The sequence below is a fragment of the Phocoena sinus genome, chromosome 5 (assembly GCF_008692025.1).
Source record: "Phocoena sinus isolate mPhoSin1 chromosome 5, mPhoSin1.pri, whole genome shotgun sequence".
NCBI classification, from domain to species: domain Eukaryota; kingdom Metazoa; phylum Chordata; class Mammalia; order Artiodactyla; family Phocoenidae; genus Phocoena; species Phocoena sinus.
The window spans coordinates 34,532,013-34,557,896 of NC_045767.1; positions in this window are offsets into that span (position 1 = coordinate 34,532,013).

A 25,884-nucleotide genomic window follows, 5' to 3' on the forward strand; every position below is an offset into this window, starting at 1 on the left:
CAAACAGAAACTTGCTTCCTAGGGCCATTACTTGGTTTGCTGTGTGATCTTGGGCAAGTTACTTAATTTTTTTGAGCCTCTGTCTCCTTTTTCTATGAAATGGTTTTATCAATAGCATCTACCTCATGGGTTTGAGAATTAAATGCAATAATGTAGATGCCATTTAGTGGCACACAGTAAATGCCCACTAAATATTAACTATTACTATTATATAAATTGATGACTGCACACAGAAGAGAAAGAGTTGAGAAGGGATGATACAAGGTTTTGGCTAAGGATGCTGAAAGAATGCTGGCACCATGCACTCACCCCAAGTAAAGGTTGAGGTGAGGATGTCATATCATTTGGGTGGGGTATGATGAGTTTTGGGCTTGTTAAATTTGAGGTGGCAGCATGTGACGATATTGAGCAAATCTTTATGTGCTCAGGTAAGAGGTTAAGTCTGGAGGTGACAATTAGAGCTAACAAGTTCTTATGACCACTTAGTCATAGTCGATCAACCCTAGGTGAGCACTTGACCCTTTCCCTTGACTGGACCCACAGTCAAAATTGATTTATTCAAGACCCAAGCCTAAGCTGAGCCAATCAAGATCCTTTCTTAGAGATTTGGGACTGAGACCGAGACATTACAGCCCAGTCTTCCTGGTCTCTGCAATGAAAGAGATGTAAATTCAATCTGCACAAAGGAAAATGAGATAGAAAAAAGAAAAAGAAAACAAAATAGGCAAAAGAAACAAAAAAGCCACATGTTTTGAGTCCCTAATACCAGGTGTTCCTGAGGCTCAGCTTCATTATTGCCTGGGATCCTTAAATATATTTTACATTTTTATGCTGGTTCAAGTTAGGTTTCTAATATTTGCTACTCCCACCAATCCCAAGAAGCCACATGTAGGTGATAATTGCAGGTATTTATAGTGAATGAACTCCCTGAGGAAATAGGAAGAAACCATGAAGGGAACAGTAAAGGTGCAGTGCAAGAAATGAGTGCAAAGCTGACCTAGTGTTGTGGTAGCCACGGGAGCCAGGGCAGGGATGGGGAGGGATAGATGGACAGCCTCATCAAAGGCTACAGAGTGGTCAAGGAGAATGAGATTGGAGGAGTGGTCACTGACCTTAGTTTTTAATTTTAAGTTTTTAATTAAAATTTAATTTTTTTGAGTTACCACTGGTAACTTTAAAGATGTCTACCATTCTCAACAGATTATCTATAATGAAATCTCTAAGTTCAAACCTTTTTGAAGCTCGGCAAATAATGTTTCCTCCTTTATAAATCTTCTTAGCACACATGTTGAGTATGTCCGTATTTAACTTAGAATTGTTGGGTAAATGGATTGACTGAATTAAATCTACGTTGGTTATGGCTCAAAATGATCTGATCTTTAATGGCAAGGTTACTGATTAGGGCTGAGTTACTTAGTCTTGAACTTAGGAATCAGCTCAGAAACAGCTGACAGTGACATCACTGTGGCCACTATAAAAGGCAGGAGAAGAGGGGTATTTCAGCGTGCTTCAGGATGGAGAGCTTCACGGAAGGGAGCAGTCCCCAGGTGGAAGAAATTATGACCCAGAAGAGTGGAGCTGATCAGAGACAGGCTTCTCTGAGAATCAAGAAAGACTCAGCACAGGTGCATTGAGTACAATGGTGCTTTTGGCAACTGAGTAGCCGAGTAGCAAATTTTCTACCTTTTTAAACACTGAGACTTGACTTAAAATAAGTGTGAATCCCCTTATAAACGTAAGGCCAAGGGATGATCAGCTTAAGCACATTGAGAAACATAGGATACCTCTTTTTTTCCTCCTTTTGTTTTTCGTGCTATTATGTGGTTCCATGTCTGTGTGTTTGACAAGGAGGTTAACTGATTTGTTTTGAAAAGTGTGTGTGTGTGTGTGTGTGTGTGTGTGTGTGTGTGTGTGTTAGGATCGTTAGTAGGGCTTTGCTTGCCCATATTTACATTTCTACAGGCCTAAATCACTGTGTTTTTTCCACTAGCCGAAAGAGGCACACAAGCCCTCTAGCAACACTGAGTGATGGTCTAGATGAGAAAAATTCAAGGATGTCCACTAATAGTTCCAGAGGTATCTCAAATCTCTCTGAGTCTTAGCTGTGGTCAGAAGGGAGAAAGCTCCATCTTAGATTTCTCTGTAACACATCTGGGACCTATCTGGACAGAAGATAGGGGCACACAACTTTAAGTGCTCATGGAAATTATGAGTTCCCATTGGAACAGCATGTCTCCTACTGACCTGCATTGCCCTCAGGACAAAAGGCCTCATTGCCTTCATCCCCAGCTTCTTTATCTGTTGTTTTGGGACCCTAAATTAAGTATGAAGAAAACTCCCAAAATCCTTTGCCAAGGAAGTGATGGGTGCATATTTACCCCCTACCAGGCAAATGAAAAGCTGATAATATCCTGGAATCGGCTTTCCTGCTTTCAGTTGGGTTTTTGCTTGCATATGGTCAGTGCTTGTCAGCACTCATGTTAAGGGGGGTGACCCTGAGCTTGTCACCTAAAAGCTAAGTAGTTACCAGATTGAGAATTGTTTAAAGAAGTAACTGAAAAAACTAAAAGTTTTTACCATCTAACATAGGTGATGTGGCCTCTCAAATGATAGTTTTACAAATTAGCAGTACAGAAAAGTGCTTCCTGACAAGTTTGGTGAAGGGAAACTAAATACAAAGTAGCATCTGTTATGATTAAAACTAGGTAAAAAGTATACATGTGTACAAACAGAACACATTTTTTGTACATTTTTTTTTTTTTTTACGTAGACAAACTGAGGAGGGTGATTTATTAGAGTGGTGGGCATCTGGATGATTTTTTTAAATTCTTGTTGACGTTATAATATGAGTGTAACAAATTTAAAGTAACCAAATTTGATGGATTTGTAGCAAGTGATGGTTTTCTGCTTGAACAACAATAAAAACGTCTTAACCTAAACCATGCACATAATCACTGAATCAAAGAGTGGCAGAAATCCAGATTCTTGCGAGCCAAGCAGTTATATGGGGTGATAGAGTGGGGAGGCCTCTCATCCCAGGAAGGGAGCGGAGGGAGCTCAGAAAGGGTTATAGGATCATTTAAGTGAGATTTCTTTCTCCATAAAGGAGGGCTAATAGCTAAACTCTGAAGCCGGGCTGTGCAGAAGTTACACAAGTAACTCTGGGTTCATGGCTAGTTAATAAGAGAAAAAATATATGTCAGTGTCTTCTGGGGAATAGTCCACGAAGCTAAACAATAAGGATGTCTAGTGGTGATAAATTGTGCATAGAAAATTGACCAGACCAGAAAACGAAACCTTTTCTTGAGAAGAGATGGGTCTAACTTACCGGAGATATATATGTTCTGCAAAAGCAATTAGAATTAGAGTGCTTGAGAGATGGCCAATTCAACTAGAAAGCAGGAAGTTTCACTTCCCTTGACTTAATGATGTAGATGAAAATATGGGCCCTCTATGCCTGTCCGTCTCCAATGAGTATTTGTTTTTGCTTATTAAACTTTAAGAAGACACAGCAATAACTCCTGAAATCACAAAGATTCTAGCTTAGTAGATTCGGATGGCTTTAGCAGTCCACAATGTATGCTGAAATGGTTAGATCTAAATTAATCTGGTGGTGAAAAGCACAGACTTTGGAGTCACATGGACTTAGGCTTGAATTCCACTTTTTACTATCTGCATCATCCTGGGCAACTTCTTGCTTAAACTTTCTGAGTCTCAACAAAATGGGGATAAGAATACTCTCTTAGAGACCACTGTGTTGCATGGAATGAAATCTACTCAAGGTCATTTAAGAAAGGAGAAATAATTGTAAGGATCCAGGCTGTCTCATGAACCAAGGACAGGACAGGAAGTGTGGCGGACCTCATAAGCAAGTGAATCCAGGAACTGAAACACAGCCAGGCACCACGGGAGTTCTGAGTCAGTCAGTCTCTCTTAAGACCAAACAGTCTTCATCTGCATCATTCTTCATTCTCCCCAAAGACTTGCAAATGGATCCAGCATGGCCTCTCCATCAGACATTTATCTGTTCCAATGTTCAACAGAGACCAACCTGGTTTATCTATATCCAACTGCAAATTTCTAACAGTAGGAATTAGACTGGCACAGTCTACCTACTGTCAGGTGTTGGGCTCTGGTCTAGTCCAGTGTGACCTAGTGGATCAGGATCTTGTCATATGAAAACCAACCCCTTCCTGAAATGTGATGATAAGTGTGTAGGGGTAAAGAGAAAATGACAGACATCTCTAGAAATGAAACTTGAGGCTCAAATGAGATAATGTATGTGAAGGATATAGAATGCCTGACAAGTAGCTCAATAAATGGAGTCTGTGAAATAAACACAGCTGATAGGCAAGGGCCGTAAAATCTCCTCCACTTAATGTTTGAAATCATATTTTGCTGCACCTGTCATCAGAGAAGGAAGCTCACAGAATCATTAATTATGTGAGATCTATGAAAAGTTTCTTTCTTGACCAAAGTGGCCACTATGAGAAAGAGCTGCACGAGCAGCTGGTGTTATTGTGATCAAGTTCTTCCAGCCTGGTGAATGTTCACATCCCACCTCCCATCTCTGTGGTCTCATTTGAGTTTCCCATGTATGTTTACTATAAGTATGTGGCTACTTAAAAGCTACCTGGCAGAATGACTAAATTATGTGGATACTTTCCTTGAGTTTATGTAAAAGACATGTGGCCACTGACTAAATTTTTTGTTAAATTGTTTTCTCCTCCCGCATTGATTTTGATGAAATTATAGAGCATCTGAGGCAAGACATTGGGCCCAAATGAAAGCTCCTTGCTTTAACACTGAAATGGTATTTACCTTTCACAAGCACCTCTTCTCTGACTCTGAGAAAAGTATCCCCCATGCAGAAAGAAGCATTCAGTCTCCCAAATAGCCAAGCTCAGCTGATACACAAGCTCCTACCTGAGATGTGCTATTTCATTCCTGCTTAAATCAGGTTGCCTCTTTTTAGAATTTAAATATCCCCTTCAGTTAAAGAAACATTATGAAATGGGTATGAATGCACTTTTTCTTCTGCACCTGCAGCAGTTTTGTCCAGAGGTGGTGCTATTTATAAAAGAAAAATTATCCCAATAAACTTGAGTTCTGTACTTGATATTGTATATAAGGGAACTTTTTGAAAAATTCAAAAACCCAAACACACTGAATAGTTTCTCCTTTGAAATGATTTGAATTTATTATTGTACCAAATTAAAGCAATGCCTTTCCTTGCAGGTTTTAGAAACCAAAAAATATAATTAAATGAAAAAAAAAGTTAACTTCTCTCTGAAAGATATTTTAATGATTTCATACTCGTGGAAGACATTACTTAATACATTTCCTCCTTTTCTCACTAGCAGCTTTCATACTTTACCTTTCAGGGCTAAATTCTGCTTTAGTCTAAGGTCGGTATTTATTTCAGAAACAAGGGTACCAGTGCAGTTGTCAGGAAATGTCTCAAAGAAAACCATGATGCACAAGTTATGAGAAATGTACATCTTGCACATGTCAGTGAAGTGGCTATGGCCACCTCTGGTTTTAGGCTGAAGAATCTGGGGGAAGAAGTCCAGTCTTCAACCTGGTTTAGGATCACATCAGGAACCTGTATTTGTCCTGCCTGGATCCAGTCTACTCTGGTGCAGACTTCCTAAAATTGCCCCAGAGAGCCTTCATAAGATGGACTTAGAAGTCCCTCCACTGCTGGGGAGTAAAGATCATATGGTTTCATGGTGGATATATCACATCTCACTGACATGTTCAGGATTACACAAACATTGTGTAGGATATCAGAGGTCACCCTGGTTATTAAATGGATAGCATTGGATAGAGATAGAGTGACGGTACCAGACCTTAATCCTGATGCTGGAGGACTGGGCAGTGCCTGGGCCTTGCCTAAGTGGCCCACTACCTTCAACTCAGACTTTTTTCCTGAGCCTGACTTGTGTATCCAGCTCCCTCTTAGACATCTCCAACTGGAAAAAGCACAAAGCCCAGCATGTCCAGAAATTGAACACATGGTTTTTTTCTTCCAAAACCATACATCTTCCATTGGTGACCAGGTTCCAGCCTCCATCCACGTGCCCAAGCTAGAAATCCAGGGGCTACTCTTTGAAATTCCTCTCCACTCACCTCCATAGCCAGTTTCACTCAGTCATGTCAACTCTGCCTCCCAGTAAGTCTTTGACTTTGTGGTTTGTACTACTCTTGGGTTCCTTTTAAAGTCCATCAATTACAGTATTTTCTTCTCTCAATTGAAGTGATGATTACTTTCCTAAAAGTGGGCCATTAAAAAAAATACAAATGAATTTTTTGTAAGAAAAACAACAGCATCAGAATTATATATTCAAGTCATTAAGATAGAATAGTTATGCTGGAGTAATATAAATAGTAAAAGCAATTTATAGAAAAATGAATATATAAAGTGTTTTTTCATGAAAAAGAACGTTAATGACAGTGACCAAACAAAATTAACTGATTTAAGCTCAGTCCTCCTCAAAGGCTAATGTGCTTACAAATCACCTGGTGAGCTTGTTAAAATACAGATTCTGATTCGGTTGGTCTGGGGTAGGGCCTGAGACTCTGTGTCTTACAAGCTCCAAAATGATGCTGATGCTGCTGTTCAGAAGCCCATATTTTCAGTAGCAAGACCTTAGCTGTACCACTCTCAGTTATGTTCCTTTGTATCTTAAGGAATTCTTGCCCCAAATCATCTCTGTCTTACTGAGGGCTGTTTCAAACTTGGCTTTTAAATATTAACAACATTGTTCTGATGCTTTTCCTCTGGTGAAGCAGCTCTTCAGAGAGATGGCCCATTCACATTTTTTCATTGTATGTGATAACCTCTATTTTTATACCAGGTGTACAGGCTTCAATTTGCATGAATCCCAGTGACATTAAATGCCATTTGACAGACACATAAACTCTTAAAAGATTACAAAATAAGAAACAAGACCAGCATTAGATAAATACATGTGTTTATAGAACATGAACCTAAAAACACCTCAATAGCAACTGAGAAATCACTTCGCATCAGCCTTAGCCACTCTCAGCGTGAGAACTTGTATTGCCAGCAAAAGTCTCCAAAAATGTTGTAGGGCAATATAAACCATGTTATCTTGAAAATAACACATGAGTATTTTGCCTAAAACAATTTTGAACTTCTTCATCACTTTATTCTGAAAATGTAAGGAGATATTTTAGGAGTTGCAAAATTTGATATTTTCTGGAGACAAAATTTTTATATTTTTTTACACAAATAAGATCATGCTATATATTGAATTCACTTTCTCCACTTAACAATGATCTTGGGCATCCTTATATACTGGTACACTATATTATTTTTAACGTATGCTTTTTGATGCCGGTGTATCAAAACCCTTATTTTTGTTCATTTGCATGTATTCTGAAATTGAATTTAAAATCTGTCTGGCCTGAGGTAGAGGTTCATACCCATTAACTGAAAAAAATTAATTAGTTGCATGACTTTAGATTAAATTGTTTTTCTAAACACTTTCTGAATGCTTCCTCTGTCCCGGATACTGTACCAACTGCTTTACAAGCATTATTTCATTACATCCTGGGGCAAAATTTAATGGAAGGTGTTGTGAACCTAATATGTAGTTGTGAGTCACTGCTCCTATCCCCAAACCTATTCTGCTTTCATCCTCAGCTTCGTGATTTCTTATTTGTCCTAGCAGATGCAGTAACAAAAACAAAACTTTATTTTTTATGAAATATGATTCTGTAAGAACTTTATTCATACTAGTTATTGCTAATGAGTAGATAGAGGTGAAGAGAAAGAGAAAATAGTCTAAGAAAATCATTTGGATAAAGAGTAGAATGTCATATTTGGCAGTGGTTCAGATTAACTATCATTGTGAAAGGATTGCTATGGGCATTCCAGTTTGAGTGCAGAAACTGCTCAACTGGAAGGGAAAGATTCAATAAAGAATTAAAAGTCATTATGGTATTTAGACTGGCACAGAACAAGAATCTTGAAATGGAAATGGAAAGTTATTTGGGAGAAAGCCAGGCACTTCTGTAGACACCGCCATATTCATTCAATGGGAATTTGCAGGGACAATTTCTTTGTGAATGTCAAAGACCTGCTGTGGTGAATCTTTTGAATTGGCCTATTTCTCTCTGTCCCCTTGAGTGCTAACCTAGTTCAAAGCCTTTGTGATTCCTCATCTGGACTATTGCAGTAGACTCCGATTTGGTCTCACTGCCTCCAATCTTGCTGCTCACCCCTGCCCCAGCCCAACTAGTTTTCCACACTGGCAACAGAATCACCTTTGTAAAATGCAGATCTGACTCTGTCATTCCTCTCCAAACCCTTCAGTGATCCTCCATCAAGTACAGGGTAAAGTCTCCACAGCCCATTTGGTATACAAGTTCCCCACAGCCTGGCCTTTCTTTTCTCTTCACTCCCTCTACTCCAGTCCTTGACTCTATGCTCCTGAAATACCATGCTACACTTAGGTCCCCAAATATATGTGGCTACTTCATCCTTTGTGGGCCATTGCCTACACCACCCTTTTCACCTGGAATCACTAGGCACCATGGAAAGAGTAAGCACCATGAGTACAGGGACCATCTGTCTTACTCTCAGAACCTGGCACAGACTTCCAATTTGTATGAAATAAATGCCCCTTTATTTCTTCTATCTCCTCTGCGTTACTACCACAGCTGGCACACAGCACAGGCAATGTGTCTTCCCCCACTAGGAGTGAAGGGGTTGAACCTTGTAACTGAAGACATTTATTCATCTCTGTGGGATAACTATTTAGCACAGGGCCTAACAGGGCTCAGTAATTGTTTTTTTTTAATTATTCCGAATTATTTTTTTTATTCCGGATTGAGTCGGAGGTTTGTTACATATGAGATTAACCTGGAGGAAATTTATCCTTAATTAGGATGAACAATTGAGGCAAAATCTCTTCTCAAGTTTTCCTGATCTCATCAAGTGGCTTCTCAATGTTTTCTCATGTTCATGGATGATTTCTGACTTTAAGACATTTTAGTTTGCTTAACTGATGCTTTTTTAGTAATATTTAAGCCTTCTGGGTCTACTTTCCTCATTGTCACCTACTTTGTGAGCCACTGGGGTAGGAAATATGTCTGAGTGACTTAATCTCACACACACACTGAAAACGCACCTTTTGAGTAATGGATTGAGGCGGGAGTCTTTATAAATGGAGCCTCTCGCTGGTTATTTCCACACAAATCCTGTAATGGTAATAAAGTGTATAGGAGGCAGGTGGGAAGAAAGACGCACCGGGAAGGGGCAAAGGAAGCATGTGTCAGCTATTCCAATCCTCTTCGTACTTTCTGTGTGGACAGCACATCACATTTGGCTGGGGCTGAAAAGCAAAATCCTATATTTAACGAGCCAGTAAAATGCCTGGAGCACCAGTGGGCTTGGGGAGGCTTGACTTTTCACTAAGCTAAAAGCTGGTAATTGAGCCTGTGTGCCAGCTGAGACATGGAGGTTTCTGCTGAAAGAGCTGTGGCTTTCACAATTCTTTTCTTTCTCCCCTCTCACGTGCAGCCAGCTTCTGATGAGGACTCCAATTCTCCCGGGAGTCCTATCACGTAAATTATTTTGATTAACCCTTACTCCGAGAGTCTTAGTTTACTGACATGCCACATTAACGCAATGCTCCTGTGTAAATGCCTGAGGGGGGAAGTGAAAAACCAGGTCTAATGCCAGGGGATGAGGTTGAGCCTTCTTTGTTGTTTGTTTTGTTTTTTTTAAGCTTGAAATAGAATTGTAATGGTTTCTCCTTCACCAACACACAAGGAAGAGGAAAAGTGTAGCACCAAAGACCATTTTATATAATTTTAGACTAATCTTCCCCCTTCAGGTGATAAGTTTAGCTGTGAGATTGCCTTAGTGGGGATGTTTTTTAAAACACTGCTTGATCATGTCTTTAAACAATTTTCATCATATATCTGGACCCTCATTCCCATAGTTCTCATTGTGTGCGTCCTGATTCTTCTGGGAGTTTTACAGGAATGCTTTCTTGAGCTTTTGAGGCTGGTGGTAGAGAGATGTTTTGGGCATTTAAGAAACTTAAAACCCAACAAAACAAACATTATTGTCTTAGTCCATTCAGACTGCTATGAACGTATACCACGGGCTGGTGGCTTACAAACAACAGAAATTTATTTCTGAGTTCTGGAGTCTTGGGTAGTCAAAGATCAAGACGCCTGCAGATTCAGCAACTATTGAGAGCTTGGTTCCTGGTTCATAGATGACTGTCTTCTTAATGTCCTCATATTAGGGGTCTCTTTTACCCCATTCATGAGGGCTCCATCCTCTTGACCTAATCACATCCCGAAGGCCCCACCTCCAAAACCCATCACATTAGACATTAGGGATTAATATATGAATTTGAGGGGACAAAAACCTCCAGTCTCTAGCAATTATGATAGATTAGTTCAACTAGTCACTAGCCATTATGAAAAGCTAGTTCAACTACATTTGTGGACATAGAAGGCTAGTAATGTGATGACTTTTGAGCTTGATCCAGAACCTGGATCCTATGTTGTGAGATATGATAAAAGAAATCAAATGGGTGTGGCAGGAGGTGGTGGTGGTGGGATGAGTTGGGAGATTGGGACTGACATGTATACACTAATATGTATAAAATAGATAACTGATAAGAACGTGCTGTATAAAAAAAATGAAATAAAATTCAATAATATATATATAACCTGAGATTATTCTACATTCAGTGAGATTCATCTTTTGAAATATCCAATAATATAATGGCTTGACATAGGAAAGTGGATACTTAATGTAGTGTAAATGAATATAATTATAACTTAGTCAAAGAGCCAATGAAATAACAACAACAAGAAGAAAGAAACAAGAAATCAGTTATATGACCAAAGTCTCCTGAGATTCTGGTAGATTTTTTTCAAGGTGTATAAAATGAAGTTCAAGGAAACATTTTATAATGAGTCATCTGTCAAGTTTAATATATAACTGTGATTGCACACCCCCAAATTTTACGGACAGTAGGCAAATTTAAGTGAAGATGGGCCATTACAACTTAGGTAAGTGTATTTTATTATAGGCTAGAGCAGCTATGTCAATCTTGTGCCATTTCATTTGCAAAGAGGTTTTATGCCACATTCTTCTTTCACTTAAAAACGTCTGTAGAGCATTTAATATAGTTGTGTAAGATAAAAGGGTTTGTTTAGCATATTTTCATCAGGAAATAATTCCCCTCTGGCCTACATTTTTCAGACTGTATGTACACACTATTGGGAAACCAACTTAAAAACTCATTTTCTAGAGCCAGCTTTTGTTTTCTCTCCTTCTCTTGCCCCCGGTACCCCATTTCTCCTGCATAAATTTCACTTGAGAGTTAGAATTGAGATTTCAGGAGAAGTTAGAAGAAGTGAAAAAATTGCAGATCAAGGAGGCAAAGAATGCTTAAGAGATGAGTGGAGGCTGCAAAATTCTTGTCAGATCCTCCTAACTATCCAGAGTTAGAGGAGTTTCTAGGCTCCTGTATGGAGTTCCTCATGTGTTCTCAATTACACATTATCCTCTGTGATTAAGAACTTTTCCCCTTAAACTAGACTCTTTTTCAGGAAGATACATACAAAAAAACTCTTTTGTTTAGGGAGGCAAAAATTTCATTCGTATCCATTAAAAATTAAATTGATACATATGTATAACTGAATCACTTTGCTGTATACCTAAAACTAGCACAACATTGTAAATCAACTATACTTCAATTTAAAAATAAAAAATAAAAAGGGGTTAAAAAATAGTCTTATCATCATTGAATATAACTGGAATCAGTAATAGTTGATGTAATTAACATAATCATTTATTAAAGTAATTTCCTCCCAGAGATTCACTTTAAAACTGAGAACAGATTTCACTGGCTTAACTTTAAGTTTTGAAATCAAAACATGTGCTTGCTTTATTTTTTTTCATAAATTAAAAAAATCTTTATTGGAGTATAATTGCTTTACATTGTTGTGTTAGTTACTGCTGTATAACAAAGTGAATCAGCTATATGTATTCATATATCCCCATATCCCCACCCTCTGGCATCTTCCTCCCACCCTCCCTATCTCACCCTTCCAGGTGGTCACAGGCACCAAGCTGATCTCTCCATGTGATGCAGCTGCTTCCCACTAGCTATCTATTTTACATCGGTAGTGTATAAATGTTAATGCTTCTCTCTTACTTCATCCCAGCTTTCCCTTCCCCCTCCCCGTGTCCTCAAGTCCATTTTGTACGTCTGCATCTTTATTCCTGTCCTGGCACTAGGTTCTTCAGAACCTTTTTTTTTTTAGATTCCATATATATGTGTTAGCATACAGTATTTGTTTTTCTCTTTCTGACTTACTTCATTCTGTATGACAGACTCTAGGTCCACCCACCTCACTACAAATAACTCAATTTCATTTCTTTTTATGGCTGAGTAATATTCAATTGTATACATGTGCCACATCTTCTTTATCCATTCATCTGTTGATGGACACTTAGGTTGCTTCCATGTCCTGGCTATTGTAAATAGAGCTGCAATGAACATTGTGGTACATGACTCTTTTTGAATTACGGTTTTTTCAGGGTATATGCCCAGTAGAGGCATTGCTGGGTCATATGGTAGTTCTATTTTTAGTTTTTTAAGGAAACTCCATACTGTTCTCCATAGTGGCTGTATCAGTTTACATTCCCACCAACAGTACAAGAGGATTCCCTTTTCTCCACACCCACTCTATCATTTACTGCTTGTAGATTTTTTGATGATGGCCATTCTGACTGGTGTGAGGTGATATGAAAGTAGAACACTCCCTAACACCATATACAAAAATAAGCTCAAAATGGATTAAAGACCTAAATGTAAGGCCAGACACTATAAAACTCTTAGAGGAAAACATAGGCAGAAAACTCTATGACATAAATCACAGCAGGATCCTTTTTGGCCCACCTCCTAGAGAAATGGAAATAAAAACAAAAATAAACACATGGGACCTAATGAAACTTAAAAGCTTTTGCACAGCAAAGGAAACCATAAACAAGATGAAAAGACAGCCCTCAGAATGGAAGAAAATATTTGCAAATGAAGCAACTGACAAAGGATTAATCTCCAAAATATACAAGCAGCTCACGCAGCTCAATATCAAGAAAACAAACAACCCAATCCAAAAGTGGGCAGAAAACCTAAACAGACATTTCTCCAAAGAAGATATACAGATTGCCAACAAACACATGAAAGGATGCTCAACATCACTAATCATTAGAGAAATGCAAATGAAAACCATGTGCTTTAAACCTAACACTTGTCACAATTGTTCTCGAACGTAAGTGTGTATGAATCAGAATCAGCTGACGGGCTTGCTAAAACACAGATTGCTGGGCCCCATTCCGAGAGTTCCTGATTCAACAAATCTGGGGTGAGGCCAGAGAATTTGAATTTCTAAAAGTTCCCAGGTATAATAGGCAGAATTCTAAAGCTGTCTCACCTGTAATCCCATGCCCTTGTTACTCAATCAAACACCAATCTAGAAACCCCTGTGAAGGGACTTTGCTGATGGAATTCAGGTTACTAATCAACTGACTATAAGATAGGAGATTATCCTAGAGTATGTGGGTGGGTCTAACGTAATCACATGAGCCCTTAAAAGTAGAAGGAGAGGTCAGATCAGAGAGAGTTGAAGCGTAAGAAACACTCACTCCACCCTTCCTAGCTTTGAAGACGGAGGAAGGAGACTGTAAGTCAAGGTTGTGGTTGGCCTCTAGAAACTGAGAACAGCCCCAAACAGCTCAAGGAAACAGGGACTTTGGTCCTACAAGGAACTGAATTCTGACAGCAACCTGAATAAGCTTGAAAGTGGATTCATCCCCAGAGCTTCTAGAGAAAGCGCAGCCTTCATGACACCTTGATTTTTTTGCCTTGTGAGACTCTAAGCGGAGAACCACTTGAGCCACGCTGAGCCCAGACATCTGACCTACAAAAACTGTGAGATAATACATTTTTGTTATTTTAATTATTAAATTTGTGGTAACAGATTACAGTGGCAATAGAAAATTAATACACATGGTAATACTGATGCTGCTGGTCCCAGGAACACAATTTGAGGATCATTGGTTCATCTTTTGTATTAACAATTTAGAGACTTCTGAAAAAGTTAAATCACTTTCCTTGTTTTCCTTATTTCAGAGAATAGGTACAAAGCAGAAGGCTGTTATTTTATTATTTAAACTGAAAATAACATTTTAAATGTTTAGGAGAGTGCTTAGCCTTTGTTGAGTGTTCAAAAAAGAGTAGCTATAATAATAACTTTTATTAGTGGGTAGCATTTATTAAAATGCTCTATGCCAGGCACTGTGCTAATTATTTACTACAAATTTACCGGATTTATCCTCATATTAACTCTGAAGCAGCATCATTGTTCTCATTTTATAGATGTGCAAACTGAGGCTAAGAGGAAACTTGCCCAGAATCAGGCAGTCAGAAAAACATGGGGGTGAGATGTGAACCCAGACAGTATGACTCTAGAACCTAAACTTTTAATTGCTATTGAGTTCTTATATGTTATTTCACATCAGCTATGTCTTCATGTCTTGTTTGCCACTTGAACTAAGCATCCTTACATAGATTTAACAAAACAATAAAACTTAAGCTATATGCTTTTGTCTTTATTAAACTTGGCTAACTAACATAATAAAGCATATCTATATCATTTATTCAGCCAGTATCTATTAAACACATATTATATACCAGGTACTGGGCTGGGCTTGAGTTTACAAATTTGTGAGTGGTTTCTATCCCTGTTGAACTTACAATATTAAAATCAGCAGTCATTAAAGTACTAAGAGAAACACTATAGCACCATTCTTAGTAAAATCAGAAATAATACAGTGATGCTATGATCAATATTATTTGGCATGATTCATGTAGTGCTAGCAATGCAACTAACCTTGCCAGGTTGAGAAAATAAAAATATAGGCTATCCAGTTACTTGTGAATTTCAGAAAAACAAAAATTTTTTTTAGGATTGGTATGTCTTAAATATTGCATGGGAAATACTTAAAGAGTTATCTGTTATTTAAATGAACAAAAAATTTTTGATCTTTTATTTTATCTGGTTACCTTAAATACAGTTTTGGTGCCAGAACATCACAGACAAGACTGATGTCAAGGGGTTTACTGCCTATGTTTTCTTCTAGAAGTTTTATGGATTTAGGTCTTATGTTGAAGTTTTAACCCATTTTCAGTTGATTTTTGTGTATGGTGTAAGGTAGTAGTCCAGTTTCATTCTTTTGCCTGTGGCTGTCCAGTTTTCCCAACACCATATTTTGAAGAGACTAACATTTCCCCATTGTATATTCTGGACTCCTTTGTTGTAAATTTATTGACCATATATGTGTGAGTTTATTTCTGGGCTTTCTGTTCTTTTCCATTGATCTATGTGTCTGTTTTTATGGCAATACCATACTGTTTCGATTACTATAGTTTTGTAATATAGATAGATTGAAATCAGGAAGTGTAATGCCTCCAGCTTTATTCTTCTCTCTCAAGATTGCTTTGGCTATTTGTGTCTTTTGTGGTTTCATACAAATTTAAGGATTATTTATTCTATTTCTGTGAAAAATGCCATTGGAATTTTGATAGGGTTTGAGTGAATCTGTATATTGTTTTGAGTTGTATGGACATTTTAATATTCTTCCAGTCTATAAGCATGGAATATCTTTCCATTTATTTGTGTCTTCTTTAATTTCTTTCATTATGTCTTATAGTTTTGGTGTACAGGTCTATCATCTCCTATCTCCATGGTTAAATTTATTCCTAGGTATTTTATTATTTTTGATGCAATTGTAAATGGCAGTTTTTTTCCTTGATTTTGTTTTTGGTAATTTGTTATTGGTGTATAGAAATGCAACAGATTGTATATGTTGATTTTTGTATCCTGCAACTTTACTGAATTTGTATATTATTTCCAACAGTTTTTTGGTGGAGTCTTTAGGGTTTTCTATATATAATACCATGTTATGTGCAAATAATGACAGTTTTACTTCTCCTTTCCAATTTGGATGCCTTTTATCTATTTTTCTTGCCTAATTGCTCTGGCTTGAACTTCCAATACTATGTTAAATAAAAGTGGCTAGTGGACATCCTTGTCTTATTCCTGATTCTAGAAGAAAAGCTTTCAGTTTTTCACTGTTGAGTATGATGTTAGCTGTGGGTTTGTTGTGTGTTGTTTCATGTAGGGGATGAACTTTACTGTTCAACCTTGCACTAGCTCTTGGTTGTCTCTCAAATCTTTTGATTGTCGAAGAAGGCTTCTTTGTTCTTCGTGGCTCCCAGTAGTTGAGGGTGTGCCAAGACCTGACAGTGTCCCAGATGAAGGAGCTCTGTCAGCATCTAGATGCAGGCTGATTGGAAGCTGGACCCTCAGGACAGACTGAGGCCTGCTGATTGGAGGCCAGACCCTCAGCTTTTAGAGTACGCAAATATACCTCTTTCAGGTGTGACTGGGAAATGGGTGTTTCTGTCTGCTCCTTCTGCATTGAGCCCTGGGAGGGAGGCAGGGGGAGATAGCCAGTTAATAACTGTTGTTTTTGTTTGCTACTGTTGTGTTGAAACTGTGAAACCAAGCCCCACTGGCAATCATCCAGGTGATCAGGAGTGCATCCCCTGGGTGGCAGCCATAAAAACCAGGTTGCCAGTCATGGGCACAAGCTCCTTTCCAGTAGAATGCTGGCAATCTTAAGTGAGGTAGTGGGAGAGCATGAATATGGTGCCTGCCAGCATTGGCAGTCTTTGGAGAGTATTACAGTCACCCCTAGATGTGTGTTAAATTAGAAGCCTGCCCCTAGGGGCTTCTAGAGCTTTTAAGATGAGCAAATAGGCCTGTTTCAGAGAATGACTTGGCCTATTTCATTCTGCTGCTTCTATGCTGGCCCTAGGGGGATAACTACAGTAGGTTCATGCAAGCATTTTAAGGTCCGTTTTGCAGATAACTATAGCCTTGTGGACCTTGTGGACTCAGGCCCCATTGGCTTTCAAGGGTTGATGTTTTGGGACCCCATCTCTCAGGGTGAAGTCGGGTCACCAGATATGGGGTCCAAACCCTTCACTCCATGGGGAGAAGCTGGGATTTGTGAGTTCCCTCCTGGTTGTGTGTTGCCATGTTGGATGTGAGGTTTACAGATTGTGTCTTAGCCTCTCCTTCCTATTTTATATGGGTTTTTTCTTGTTCACCCAGTGTGTAGGAGTCAGTTAGTTTCTGGATCTCTTTTGGAGGATTTTGTTCTGTGCATAGCTGTAGATTTGGTGTGTCATTGGAGGAGGTGAGTTCAGGAGCCTCCTAAATCACCCTCTTGAACCAGAACCAATAATACTACTTAAATTAACACTCAACAATGAAAAGTAAAGATCAAAGTTACCAAGAAGAGTATGGAATAACATGAAGGAAACTGTAAAATGTAAGGGGCATAAAAAATTCTTGAAAAAAATGTATAGTTATGTGTAATAGTATATTTAATGCAATTGTAATTAAAATACTAGTGGCATGAGGGGTGGGAAGTGAGATGGGGAACTTTGAGAAGTGAATCTAAGGTTTTCTTGACAGGTAAAAGTGTAACAATAGCTTAATTCTGCCTAAAGGGATTAAAAGTTATGAAGGTGTGGCCAAAAATTTTGGTGTAAGAGAGCTGGTTTAGTAAATAGTCTCTTAAATAGAATTAAGCTCAGGAATTGTGTAACTTCTCCTGAATAGGGATGTAAGTTCCAAGTATTCTCCTGAATAGGGATGTAAGTTCCAAGTATACACCAAAAATTTTGGTGTAAGAGAGCTGGTTTAGTAAATAGTCTCTAAAATAGAATTAAGCTCAGGAATTGTGTAACTTCTCCTGAATAGGGATGTAAGTTCCAAGTATAAAACGATTGTGGTATAGCATGGTGAAGCCCCAGCATGGACAGGAGACTGTCACTGGGCTATATGCCCCCTGCCACTGACATATTGGGGTGTGGGCAAAGGAAGCCACATTAAGATATGAAACATTTGCCTCAGCTTTGTACAGCTACCTCACTTTCACCAAACTGGGTAAATAAATCAAGAAGTGTATATGTATGTGTGTATATCATGTACTCTTCCTGTTAACCTGTGGCCCACCTGACTTTCTACAAGGGTGAAAGTCAATATTCACTTATTTTGAAGAGGAGAAGACATGACACCAAGACAAAAACCCATAAGCCAAAAGATTTTTAGATTTGACTTTACAAAAAATAAAACTTACACTTAGATGTTTATAAAAAGTTTCTTTGAACCTAACAGACAAAATGCCAATATTCTTACAATGCCAAATAACTTTTCAATTTTATACAAATAACATGACACATATTAGAAACATAGGTATTTACAAAAAAGCAATAGAAATGGCCAATAAGCCTATACAAATTACAAACAGTTTTTAAGATTCAGTGTTTTAAAACCTATGAGCCTGATGTGGTTTGGGGTAGATAATTGGCAAGAGGTAATGAACATTATCATAAATTGTGGTGAAAATGTGTCAAGAGTTGGGAAGCATCTGAAATTTTACCCTATGGGCAAAACCAACAGGTTAGGCTGTCACAGTCCATGGATGCCTAGGTCAGAGACAAAAGACTTTATTACTCAAGCAATAACAATAGCTAGAATAGCAGCATCTTTTTTTGACTCTCCTGTTGCGGAGCACAGGCTCCGGATGTGCAGGCTCAGCGGCCATGGTTCACGGGCCTAGCCACTCCACGGCACGTGGGATCTTTCTGGACCGGGGCGCGAACCCGTGTCCCCTGCAACGGCATGTGGACTCTCAACCACTGCGCCACCAGGGAAGCCCCCAGAGATAATTTTTTAAATTTTTAGTTAGTATTTTGGGGTAGGTATAAAAGCAAATGCAGTCTCACTTATCAAGTTAAGGCAAGTTATTTTTTAGTCATTGTATAGAAGAGGCTTGTTTTCATGAGTTGTATCATTAGGAATTGTGCCTTATTCAAAGAAGTATTTCCATTATGATTAGTGTTGGCTTAATTTTGACACCCTGTCTTTTGTATTTCATTTTGATATATTAACCCCTTATAGTTCATCACATTTATTTTATAGCAGACCAGTGATGCATTTGTGGCCCATTATTGACAAGGAAACAAATGTGTAACCCAGATGTCATCTGGAGCTTCTATTTCCTAAAGGTCCAGGTGAATTTTGTTCAAACCCTCAATATCCTAGTTTTTCTGACTACTGAATTCTCCACAGAATTTCTGTGACTTGCCACATTTATCTTATAATGGTCATTCCTACACATCATCAATCCTAGCATATTCATACCGTTATAATCCAGCCTCAACGAGCCAATTGAAGACCTTTGCCATTTCATTTTATTTTCCATGAAAAAAATCCCATCAGTGATGATTTTGCAGGTTTAGTAACATGATTGAAGACTTGGGGTGTTGTAAGGAGAGATCACATCACACAGCCTTCAGCCAGTTTGTTTGCCCCACTTGTCAGATCTTGCCACCTTCTAAATGCCTGTGTCCCTAATAAAACACCCTTCTCATGATTTGCAGACCCCTGGAAAGTATAATCTAGTCCTATTCGTTTGAATCCTTCTTTTACAGGGAACATTCTTTTCAGGTTTTTCTGCCTACCTCTGACACCTGGGAATTATGCAGAATAGACATTTTTCCATTCACGGTATTGATGACATGGAAATGTAATGTTACTGACGCTCATGCAACAAATCAGTGGCAGAGATGATACGCTCACTCAACAAACAGGGGTTTATTAGATACCCTCCAAGTACCCAATACTGTGCTAAGTACTGAGGACACAGAGACCTAATAATTAGGTAAATGTTTTTAAAAGTCTTTTCCAATTGCAGAGACATGGATGGACCTAGAGACTGTCATACAGAATGAAGTCAGAAAGAAAAACAAATATCGTTATTTTAATGCATATATGTGGAATTTAGAAAAATGGTACAGATGAACCAATTTGCAAAGCAGAAATAGAGACACAGACGTAGAGAACAAACATATGGACACCAAGGGGGGCTGGAGGTCGGATGGATTGGGAGATTGGGATTGACATATGTACACTACTATGTATGAAGTAGTTGGCTGGTGAGGGCCTACTGTATAGCACAGGGGGGAAAAAAAGAAGATATAATCTATTTGCGGGACATATATTAGGTTAACCTTAAAAGTGTATTTCAATATACATTAGGTGCAGACAAGTACTGTTTGATTCTACTCATACAAGGTACCTAGAATAGTCAAATTCATAGTGTCAGAAACTACATTGGTAGATGCCAGTGGCCAGTGGGTGGGGAGGGGGAATGGGGAGTTAGTGTTCAATGGGGACAGTTTCTGTTTAGGAAGGTGAAAAATTTGGGAGATGGATGACGGTGAGTGTTGCACAACAATGTGAATGCACTTAGTGCCACTTAGTTCCACTCAACTGTACAGTGAAGTGTACGTAAAATAGTATGTTTTATATTATGTGACTTTTACCACAGTGAAAAAAACATTAAAAAAAAGTCTTTTCCATATGAAGAAAAAAACATTGTAAAGTTAAAGAATTTGACAACTAGGAAGGCTCTTGGAGGTCAGCTGTTTGAACTCTTCATCATTACACAGATGAAAAACTAAGGAATACAATTGCCCAACTGATTGTTGGCAGAGCTGGGAATGGTACCTGTGTCTTCAGTCTCTTAGTCTAGTTCTTTATCCTGGATATCTTGGATATGGAGGATGTTGACCGAGTGAGGGGCAGGTGAGATGTGTTAGAAAAACATGGTGGGGGGAGATGTAAGAAATGTACAGGGAAGGAAGAAATGAAACAAGCAGGGCATCTTGATGAGAAAAAGTACAAGAGGACATACCAAGTCCCAGGACAGTAGTGGGCTCATGCAGATAGGAGTGGTTCATGAGCAGACTGAAGTTATGTAGCAAAGGGAATGACACAGTTGTATATGCATTAGTTGGTGGGATAGGAGAGAAAAATGTAAAACCAGTGCTTCCTTTTACTTTTTTTAACATCTTTATTGGAGTATAATTGTTTTACAATGTTGTGTTAGTTTTTCCTGTATAACAAAGTGAATCAGCTCTTTATGTACATATATCCCCATATCCCCTCCCTCTTGTGCCTCCCTCCCACCCTCCCTATCCCACCCCTCTAGATGGTCACAAAGCACCGAGCTGATCTCCCTGTGCTGTGCAGCTGCTTCCCACTAGCTATTTTACATTTGGTAGTGTATACATGTCAACGCTACTCTCTCACTTTGTCCCAGCTTACCCTTCCCCCCACCCCCGTGTCCTCAAGTCCATTCTCTACATCTGTGTCCTTATTCCTATCCTGTCCCTAGGTTCATCAGAGCCATTTGTTTTTTTAGATTCCATATATATGTGTTAGCATACAGTATTTGTTTTTCTCTTTCTGACTTACATCACTCTGTATGACAGACACTGGGTCCATCCACCTCACTACAAATAACTCAATTTCATTTCTTTTTATGGCTGAAAAATATTCCATTGTATATATGTGCCACATCTTCTTTATCAATTCATTTGTCGATGGACACTTAGATTGCTCCCATATCCTGACTATTGTAAATAGTGCTGCAATGAACATTTTGGTACATGATTCTTTTTGAATTATGGTTTGCTCTGGCTATATGCCCAGTAGTGGGATGGCTGGGTCGTGTAGTAGTTCTATTTTTAGTTTTTTAAGGAACCTCCATACTGTTCTCCATAGTGGCTGTATCAATTTATAATCCCACCAACAGTGAAAGAGGGTTTCCTTTTCTCCACACACTCTCCAGCATTTGTTGTTTGTAGATTTTTTGATGATGGCCATTCTGACCAGTGTGAGGTGATATCTCATTGTGGCTTTGATTTGCATTTCTCAAATGATTAGTGATGTTGAGCACCCTTTCACGTGTTTGTTGGCAATCTGTATATCTTCTTTGGGGAAATGTCTATTTAGGTCTTCTGCCCATTTTGAATGGGGTTTTTTGTTTTTTTGATATTGAGCTGCATGAGCTGCTTTTATGTTTTGGAGATTAATCCTTTGTCATTGCTTTGTTTGGAAACATTTTCTCCCATTCTGAGGGTTGTCTTTCTGTCTTGTTTATGGTTTCCTTTGCTGTGCAAAAACTTTTAAATTTCATTAGGTCCTATTTATTTATTTTTGTTTTTACTTCCATTTCTCTAGGAGATGGGTCAGAAAGGATCTTGCTGTGATTGATGTCATAGAGTGTTCTGCCTATGTTTTCCTCTAAGAGTTTTATAGTGTCTGACCTTACATTTAATCCATTTTGAGTTTATTTTTGTGTATGGTGTTAGGAAGTGTTCTAATTTCACTCTTTTACATATAGCTGTCCAGTTTTCCCAGCACCACTTGTTGAAGAGGCTGTCTTTTCTCCATTGTATATTCTTGCTTCCTTAAGATCAAAGGTAAGGCTACCATATGTGCCTGATTTTATCTCTGGGATTTCTATCCTGTTCCATTGATCTATATTTCTGTTTTTGTGCCAGTACCATACTGTCTTGATTACTGTAGCTTTGTAGTATAATCTGAAGTCAGGGAGCCTGATTCCTCCAGCTCCGTTTTTCTTTCTCAAGATTGCTTTGGCTATTTGGGGTCTTGTGTGTTTCCATACAAATTGTAAACGTTTTGTTCTAGTTCTGTGAAAAATGCTAGTGGTAGTTTGATAGGGATTGCATTGAATCTGTAGATTGCTTTGGGTAGTATAGTCATTTTCACAATGTTGATTCTTCCAATCCAAGAACATGGTATATCTCTTCATCTGTTTGTGTCATCTTTGATTTCTTTCATCAGTGTCTTATAGTTTTCTGAGTACTGGCCTTTTACCTCCTTAGGTAGGTTTATTCCTAGGTATTTTATTCTTTTTGTTACAGTGATAAATGGGAGTGTTTCCTAATTTCTCTTTCATATTTTTCATCATTAGTGTATAGGAATGCAAGAGATTTCTGTGCATTAGTTTTCTATCCTGCTACTTTACCAAATTCATTGATTAGCTCTAGTAGTTTTCTGGTGGCATCTTTAGGATTCTCTATGTATAGTATCATGTCATCTGCTAACAGTGACAGTTTTACTTCTTCTTTTCTTATTTGGATTACTTTTATTTCTTTTCTTCTCTGATTGCCATGGCTAAAACTTCCAAAACTATGTTAAATAATAGTGGTGAGAGTGGGCACCCTTGTTTTGTTCCTGATCTTAGAGGAAATGGTTTCAGTTTTTCACCATTGAGAATGTTGTTGGCTGTGGTTTGTCATATATGACCTTTATTATGTTGAGGTAACTTCCTTCTATGCCCACTTTCTGGAGAGTTTTTATTATAAATGGGTGTTGAATTTTGTCAAAAACTTTTTATGCATCTATTGAAGTGATCATATGGTTTTTCTCCATCAATTTGTTAATATGGTGTATCACATTGATTGATTTGTGTATATTGAAGAATCCTTGCATTCCTGGGATAAACCCCACTTGATCATGCTGTATGATCCTTTTATTATGCTGTTGGATTCTGTTTGCTAGTATTTTGTTGAGGATTTTTTGCATCTATGTTCATCAGTGATTTTGGCCTGTAGTTTTATTTTTTTGTGACATCTTATTCTGGTTTTGGTATCAGGGTGATGGTGGCCTTGTAGAATGAGTTTGGGAGTGTTCCTTCCTCTGCTATATTTTGGAAGAGTTTGAGAAGGATAGGTGTTAGCTCTTCTTTAAATGTTTGGTAGAATTCACCTGTGAAGCCATCTGGTCCTGGGCTTTTGTTTGTTGGAAGATTTTTAATCACAGTCTCAATTTCAGTGATTGTGATTGGTCTGTTCATATTTTCTCTTTCTTCCTGGTTCAGTCTTGGAAGGTGGTACTTTTTTAAGAATTTGTTCATTTCTTCAAGGTTGTCCATTTTATTGGCATATAGTTACTTGTAGTAGTTTCTCATGATACTGTGCATTTCTACAGTGTCAGTTGTTACTTCTCCTTTTTCATTTCTAATTCTGTTGATATGAGTCTTCTCCCTTTTTCTTGATGAGTCTGGCTAATGGTTTATCAATTTTGTTTATCTTCTCAAAGAACAAACTTTGTTTTATTGATCTTTGCTATTGTTTCCTTCATTTCTTTTTCATTTATTTTTAATCCAATCTTTATGATTTCTTTCCTTCCACTAACTTTGGGGGTTTTCTTCTTCTTTTTTCTCTAATTGCTTTAGGTGTAAAGTTAGGTTGTTTATTTGTGATTTTTCTTGTTTGTTGAGGTAGTATTGTATTGCTATAAACTTCCCTCTTAGAACTGCTTTTGCAGCATCCTGTAGCCCAATAGTGCTTTTTTAAAAATTATTTTTCTCGGGCTTCCCTGGTGGCATAGTGGTTGAGAGTCCGCCTGCCGATGCAGGGGACACGGGTTTGTGCCCCGGTCCGGGAGGATCCCACATGCTGCGGAGCGACTGGGCCTGTGAGTCATGGCCGCTGAGCCTGCACGTCCAGAGCACCTGTGCTCCACAACGGGAGAGGCCACAACAGTGAGAGGCCCGTGTACCACCAAAAAAAAAAAAAAAAAAAAATTATTTTTCTCAAAAGCTTTGTTGGAATCACTGGGGTATACTGAGTAGCTCCAAATGGTAAAATTAACTGTGATAATGTTAACCAAAGAACCTTAGATACATACACAAATACGTGATTTCTACGGTCCAAAAGCTACACAACATTAGAATGCTTGGAAGTGATAATGGAGAGAGTGTTGGAAATACTACTGAAGACTTTTGTATGTTCTCTAGTGCGTTGAAAATGGAAGTACTCATAATGGTAAGGAATGTTTTTCCTTACCTCTCTGCTGTATAGTATTTTCTTTCTCAGTCAGTACACAGTCTGACCTTACATGTGAATTGGTAACCTCAGCCAGGTAATGAATATTACCCTATTTTTTTAAGTTTATTTCTTATAAGGGATAAAAACCCATTTAAGCTAGAGTAGAACATGAACATTTAAGAATAGAAAATGATATAGAGCAAGGTAATACAGAAACTAGAACTGGAAATTCAAGACGTGAGGTGCTTCCTCTGTGATTTAAGTCTGCAAGTTCTTTTTTTTTTTTTTTTTGTGGTACGTGGGCCTCTCACTGTTGTGGTCTCTCCCATTGTGGAGCACAGGCTCCAGAAGTGCAGGCTCAGCAGCCATGGCTCACGGGCCCAGCCGCTCCACGGCATGTGGGCTCTTCCTGGACTGGGGCACAAACCCGTGTCCCCTGCACTGGCAGGCAGACTCTCAACCACTGTGCCACCAGAGAAGCCCTGCAAGTTCTTTTTATACCTGCTTCTGAACATCTTTTCCCAAACCTAAATGATTTTATCAACATGTGGCCCAATATGGCAGCCCCAACCCAATTCTACATGATCTTTCTTATTATTCTTTTACCCATTATCATATTATTGGAGCCCTGTGTCTCACAACTCAAATTCTTGAGAGGTAATCTGGTTTACTGTGCTCAGCTTACATCTTGGGTCCCTTTTTAAATTTTTTTAATTTATTTTTTATCTTTTGGCCACACTGTGTGGCATGTGGGATCTTAGTTCCCCAACCAGGGATCAAACCCTCAACCCCTGCAGTGGAAGCACAGAGTATCAACCACTGGACGACTAGGGAAATCCCTTGGTTCCCTTTTAAAAGGTATCTACTGTTGGTCAACTTAGCTGTGGCTAGAGAGGAAGGGAGGAGTGATGAAAACCCCTTTCTCTAGCAAGGGAATATGGTTTGCTGTTTATCGGGAAAGTCCATGTGCTTGACTCTGTATTGTATTATTTTTTTCACACTCATAGTTTTGAAGAGCAAACAAATCACACTT